Genomic DNA, 7644 nt, shown 5'->3' on the forward strand with positions numbered 1-7644 from the left:
GGGAAGAAACAGTGCATGCCTTTTTTTTACAACTTTTTCAAATCATAGTCGCACTCCTCATGTAGCCTAGCCCATAGGCCTAATTGTTTTGATAAAGTTTGAATCAACTAAAGTGGCCAAATAACTTCTTAAAATTAAGCACATTAATCCGCTTTATAACCGATGTAGAGCCTAACTGGCATACATGGGCGGTGTGTGAGTTTCAAGTTTGGGGAAGATGCACCTTTATAATAAAGCCTTACGTGCATAATCTCATTTGCGGTCACTTTTGAGAATGTTGTTTTCCTGCTAATTGATTGCATTTTGGAACATTTGTGTGCACATTGCTGCTCTCATAATGTGAAGAAAGAGCCAAATAGTTGATAAACATTTTAAGCTAAACGTTCTGATCTGTTGCATTGGTTATAAAAGTTTTTTTGTTGTTGCTAGTGGTTGTATTAATGTTTTTTCTACCGCATCCCACAACTGTCCCAGATGGTTTGGAATATTTATTTCTCGCACAGGACAAGTTGACCAATAGAAAAGGTCAACTTTTGTACTATGGGGTAGAGTTGTAGCCTACTTGTAGCCTACGTCGTAACTCAGATGTGAAAAGGGCCCGTTCATGTGACGGAATTGGTTAATAAGAATTTAGACATCTGAGAAAACCATGTGAATGAGAGGTGCATCGGAGCATGCAGCCGGGAGAAGGGAATTACAATTATTATATTCAGCCCAACGGGCACTGGCCGCTAAGGCATGGATTTTTGTTGGGGGCATTACGGTCACACAAAGAGGAATCCGCCAGGAAATTTGAGGCATTATCAATTGCTTGTCAAACTGCGCAAGAAACAAAGCAGAGCTTATGCATTTCATGCTACTTTTTTCAAATCATCATTAAAGTTGCATCATTCAGCCTTACAATGTATTAAAAATCAAAACATATAGCCCAACGTTTGTTGAACAACTAAAGTTGCATAAATAACTGTAAATGAAGCATAATAGGGGGACCTGTTTCTTTGTTAACTGCTCAACACAGAATAGCCGCATGTGGGCACTCCCTCAGAAAGGATATTTTCTCCAATTTCTATTTTATTCAGCTTTGTTAAATTGTATTCTTCATGTTATAAAATAATGCCACTGAATTATATTCAAATCTTGTCTGCTAAATGAACTAGTGTAGCCCACATCCACATCCATATGGCATAGCCAGATCAGGACCCTAACATAAGGACAACTCAGAGTATGATCTTCTGAAATATATATTTCTTTCACATTTTTTTCATATCATATCATATTTTTTTCATATCATGTTTCTGTTTCTGTCTAAAATGAATAATGGATTTATTGTGATGGTGTAGGCTATATTACATGGATGTACTAGACTTTTTAAAATGTAGATGTTCCAAAGGTCTGAATCAGTGGCTTGTAGGATATGCATTGTAGCCATGAGATGCTAAATGTGTTTATGTTAATTAGTGGTCATTTACCGTGAGATTGGCAGTTATTTGCTTGGCAATCACCAGCTGACAAAATTTCATGACCGCCACAGCCTTAGTAGCGCTTCATGAGGCAAATGGTGGTCACACCAAATACTGACCGGTTTTCTGTTTCACGCCGCTACCTTTAAAAATATATATATCTATGACCAACAGATGCATATCTTTATTGCTAGTCATGTGAAATCCATAGATTAGGGCCTAATGAATTTATTTCAATTGACTGATTTCCTTATATCAACTGTAATCGTAAAATCTTTTACATTTGCTTATTTATACACTATATATACAAAAGTATGTGGACACCCCTTCAAATGAGTGGATTCGGCTATTTCAGCAACCCCCGTTGCTGACAGGTGTATAAAATCGAGCACATAGCTATGCTATCGCTGTAGACAAACATTGGCAGCAGAATGGCCTTACTGAAGAGCTCAATGACTTTCAACGTTGCACCATCACCATCATCTTTCTTCTTCTGTATTGCAGGAGGGAGAGAGAAGCCAAGCAGCTGCTCAAGCATGGAGCGGGGTAAGGGCTGTGTGTTGTGTGTCTATGAGTGACAAGGGGAGCAGGGAGGGGGAGAGAGAGAGTAATCAAGTCAACTCGCGCTGGTCGACTAACGTACAGTAGCGGTGCGTGTGTAAAACAGTGGGGAAGCCAAGAAAAGAAAAAAAGCCATATTAACAACCTTTGTATTTGCGCTATAACCTGTTAGTTCATACTGTTTGCTGGGGCTCCCGAGTGGCGCAGCGGCCTAAGGCACAGCATCTCAGTTCTTGAGGCATCACTACAGACACTCTGGTTCGAATCCAGGCTGTAACACAACTGGCTGTGATTTGGAGTCCCATAGGGCGGTGCACAATTGGCCCAGCGTCGTCCGGGTTTGGCCAGTGTAGGCTGTCATTGTAAATAAGAATTTGTTCTTAACTGACTTGCCTAGTTAAATAAAAGTATGCCTTGCCACCGTGATATATTTTGGGCTCCCGAGTGGGGCAGCGGTCTAAGGCACTGCATCTCAGTGCAAGAGGAGTCGCGTCACTACAGTACCTGGTTCGAATCCAGGCTATATCACATCCGGCTGTGATTGGGAGTCCCATAGGGCGGCACACAATTGGCCCAGCGTCGTCCGGGTTTGGCTTGGATAGGCCATCATAAATAAGAATTTGTTCTTAACTGACTTGCCTAGTTAAATAAAGGTTGTTTCATCACAAAACTGGAGACCAACATCTGTCCGGTGAAGTCCACAAAGCATATTGAATGTAACAAACAGTTACATGACCTACAGCATGGTCAAGCAAGTTAATGTTTCCAACATTTTCGGACTACTAAACAACTAATGATTTAGAACCATGGAGAGTTACTGCAAGTTGCAAAGAAAACACTCCACTATTCCATCACCATTTCAACTTCAACATTTCAACATCATCAAATCACCTATGCTTAGTCTAATACAGTGACAACTAAAAGATACCAAAAACCATTTAGTCCAATCAAAGTAAGCTAATATGATGTGGCTGTCCATGGTACTGATTTGTGTGTGTGTGCGCGCAAGTAGAAAAACATGTTGACTCACTAACCCTGCTTGTAGAGAAACGCCAATGCCATTCTCCTCTCTTTCATGTTGACGAAATGGTCTATGACTATGTCATACAGTACACGATTTTAGTTTTTGTTGTCCTAGGCTACCTGGCTAAAATGCTTGCTTGCTAGCCTAACTTCCTTTTATGGGCAATGATGCGCCAGGACAGCTAATTAACATTAGCCTACTACAACTAGCTACATATTGAACTTTCATCCTGCCAGGGACACAATGTATGAATTTATTGTTGGATCTGAATCGCTGTTACAATCATTGGCCAGTACGGAGAATGAATACAAATTAATTAAAAGTCTAAATTCCTATCGCTATCCATGGCTAATTTAGGAAAGGGACGATTTTACCTAGCTAGCCACCGGAGGACAATGACACAACGAGATGCAACATTTAAAGTTTTTCTGTAAATTACGTTTTGCTTTTGATGTGATTGTTGTGAAGCCAAATCCAACCTGGCTTCCCTTGACGTTTTTTTGTTGTTGTTTTGCTCCAGGACCATTCACAGCGTACTCAGTTTAGCTCAACGCTGATTGGCTATAATTGTTTTATGAAAGGAGACCAAATGCTCTCTGGCTCCCGATGCATTTAATGCTACCGGCGGCAACAATATCATACTCTTTTTGTCCAGACAGCATCAGATAGATGGGCTACACATACTGAGACAGAGGGGCGCTGTTTCGCATGCTCGGATGCTTCCTCTAGTGAGATACATTCAGCCTCTTACGAATTGAAAGAAAATGATGAAACACAGAGGCGAAAGATGCAATATGTTATGTATTTTTCTTATTTTCTTGGTACATTTTTGGGGAAGCCTGACTTCCCTTGGCATCGGTGAATACACAACACTGCTAACTTATTGCTAGATATTTATCATCTCATCTAATTACAACATAGTACCTGTCTTGACAGCATCAACCCGAGAGAAGCTAGTTAAGCTATCTAGCTAGTGTTAGCTAGGCTAATTGAGACTACATAACTTTAACTGTGTGCTTTCTCCCCTTCCTACAGTAAATAACAACAACTCCATTCAGATTATTAAGTAGCGGCTTACCTGTTGGCTCTTGGTGTTGTAACCTGTCCTTTTTTTTATTTAACTTTTAGCTTTGTAATTTTAATTCCATCTTCCATTGATTAGCCTAGATATCTCCTAATAACTTGCCACACGCAGTCTCTAGCTCCTATGACTGTAGCCTAGTGCGTTTTGATGTCTTGTGATTGGATGACAACAAGAAGTTACACGCGCCACTCTCGTGAAAAGCAAGAGCAGCAGCAGCACCAATGATCAAATGTTCTTTCTCTCTCTGCAGGAAGTGTGATGTAGACCATCTGTGTTGTGGAATTGTATACATTTTTCTTATCGTTTCAATAGAAAAACTATAAAATTGGCCGTTAAGAAAAATTATCCATTTGTCACCTCCCTACTTCTGAGTCCTCTGCCCCAGAGGAACGTGGAGTGTGTGTGTGGGTGTGCATGCGTGTGTGCTCTGTGTGTGCGTGTGTGCGTTCACAACCGCCGAGTGTTGAGAATGCAGAGTGCTTATGCCCTCCCCATGGGGAACTGTAATGATTTCTGTGGGCGTTCGGAATAAAGCTGTCCAGACCAAATATAAATAACAACCATTAAAACAGATCCGGCTGAGGAGGGATTTTATTAGAGATACCAACAATATACAGCATTTATGCAACTTATTGGATTCCTCTCTGGCTGATATATGGTGACACACTAGCCTCGGTATAACTACAGTCTAGTGTGTTTGGCATCAAAACAAGCTTTATGGGAGGAAAAGCAACTTTAGGTGAAACATTTTTTTCTCATTTATTTTTTATTTCCTTTTAAGACTTCCACAAACTAGTTTTCCCCGGGCAGTAGGGCTGTGGTGGCATGCCCGGGTTACATGAGGAATGGTCATAGCAGTGGAGTATGAAGGTTGGAAATTTGAGAACGTTAGTTGCCATTGCTTAGATCTATGGATATCACATGACTGAGCAGGGCTGCAGCCATGAGTGGGCATTGGAGGGCATAGGCCCACCCACTTGGCAGCCAAGCCCACCCACTGGGGAGCCAGGCCCAGCCAATCAGAATGAGTTTTTCCCCATAAAATTACTTTATTACAGACAGAAATACTCCTCTGTACATGTTGCATTGTGTTGTGTGACAAAACTGCACATTTTAAAGTGGCCTTTTATTGTCCCCAGCACAAGGTGCACTTGTGTAATGATCATGCTGTTTAATCAGCTTTTTGATATGCCACACCTGTCAGGTGGATGTAAACAAATTTGTGCACATAATTTGAGAGAAATATGCTTTTTATGTGTGTGTAATATTTCTGGAATTTTTATTTCAGCTCATGAAACATGGGACCAACACTTTACATGTTGCATAAATATTTTTGTTCAGTGTATATGTTTACCTCCAGACAAGCAGTCAGTATTTGTTGTTGTTGAATTCTATTTTAATCGCAAATCAAGTAATAATATGACAAATAAGCGAGGGATGTTATGTTAAAGGCCCAGTGAAGTCAAAACATTCTGTGTTTTATATATATTTCCACACTATGAGGTTTTAATAATAATGTGAAATTGTGAAAATTATGATAATGCACTTTTAGTATAAAAGCTGTTTGAAATTACTACTCTGACAGTCCTACCAAAATTCTAGCTTAAGAAGCTATTTTGTTTTCTTCTTCACAATTGTAATTGAAAACAATCACAGTAAGGTACTTAATTGATACCCAAAAATGATTTGATAGAGATCAAAACATCTGCATTGGACCTTTAACCCTCTCATCTTGACCTCTGACCTATAGGCTTTAAAGTGGCTCATATGTGCCCCCTTTAACACACATATTGTCCCCAACTGTATCAAGGTGGAGTGTATGCAGCAATCTTTATCCATAAACATTGTAATACAGACACATTTGGTGGCTTTAATGCCATAAAGGAAAAAATTCTCAAAGCTATGGCATGTAATGCAAAATTCTGTTGCGGAACAGATCCCAGAGTGATCCCCCTTTTCACGCACACAAACACACACATACAGACAGACAAACATACACAAACACACACCTTTGTTTCCGACGCCCCTCTTTCATGTCAGATGACCTGTCCAACTCTCAACGTTGTGTGATGGACCTGTGTTGGACGTCATCACAACATGAAGGTTTACATGGCAGAACCAGGGGATTCGTTTAGAAGCTGTCACACAGGATTAGTTTGAAAGGGGGAAACAAGATTCGCCAAAGCTTCATCCATCGAGCGTCATGTGAAGGGGTTAGAGGGGGTGTCCCCGTGTTGTGTTAGATGTTGTGTGCTGAGCTGCACGTGTGACAGCCTAAGACTTGATCACACACAAAAGCATGTTCCCACTCGCTGCTCTCTGACAGAAAGATCCATCTTCAAAAGACCATAATGGAGATTTTTTTGTTGTTGTTGATCTTTTTGAATAGTAGAAGAGGATTGTTAATTCCTCTTATTGGTTAAGATGACAGGATGTCTGAAAAGGCTTTGAGCGCATGGATAATCCACAGAGGTGCGGAACACCAGAGGATATACCCTGAGTTCGCTTTGGTTTGACGTGAGTCACCGCAAATGACTGACATATACTGTACCTGTGAACATATGTGTAACCTGACGATTATATCTGGTACTATCCCCAAGGTTTGGAAGGCGGTCCGTGTACTTCCCCTTCACCAAGGTGGCGACCCTTGTGACCTAAATAATTATCGGCCTATTTTTAAACTTTCTTGCCTATTAGAATCCTTTATTTATTCTCAGCTAAGATCTTTCTTATCTTTGAAATGTATTCTAAATGTTGGGTTTTAGACCAGGTCATAGCACTGTCTCTGCTGTGTCCCTAGTTATAAATGATGTGCTTAATTGTAAGGATAAAAGGCCACATTGTGCTGCTCTCTTCATAGACCTGTCAAATGCTTTCAATACTGTTGACCACTCATTGCGAATTCAGAGGCTTTACTCAATTGGCCTAGACCAGGCTGCATGTAACTGGTTTAAAAATTACTTGACCGATGGAATTCAATGTGTATCTACTGATGGTGTTGAATCAGGTTTCCTGGATATTACGAAAGGTGGCCCGCAGGGGTCGATTCTCTGTCCTTTTCTTGACTTTACTGCTTACATGTCTGGAAAGAATTGTAACCTGGACTTGAATGCCAATGATACTGTTGTGTGTGCTATTTCCCCCATGGTTGATCAGGCTCTATCTGAACTACAGTCTGCCTTCATTGTATTACAGAAGAACTGTATTAAACTGAAATGAGTATTGAATGCAGGTAAAAGCTATGTATATGTTCTCTAGAGCACATAAAAATAAATGATGATTTAGGCATATGTACTTTGGATGCTGTCCATATTGATTGTGTCCCTGCTTATAAAAATATCTGAATAGATGAAAAGCTGAGAATACAAATGGGCTTCTATAAAAAATTGGTCCTGCCTCTCGCTAAATAGTAGAAAGTACATTATTCAGTCTACGTTCTGATTGGCCCTACACTGAACGCAGCTGCCACTTCATTAAAGCCGCTAGATGCAGTTTGTCATAGCGCGCTGCGCTTT

The sequence above is a fragment of the Salmo salar genome, chromosome 11 (genome assembly GCF_965601325.2).
Source record: "Salmo salar chromosome 11, fSalSal1, whole genome shotgun sequence".
Lineage (NCBI taxonomy): Eukaryota > Metazoa > Chordata > Actinopteri > Salmoniformes > Salmonidae > Salmo > Salmo salar.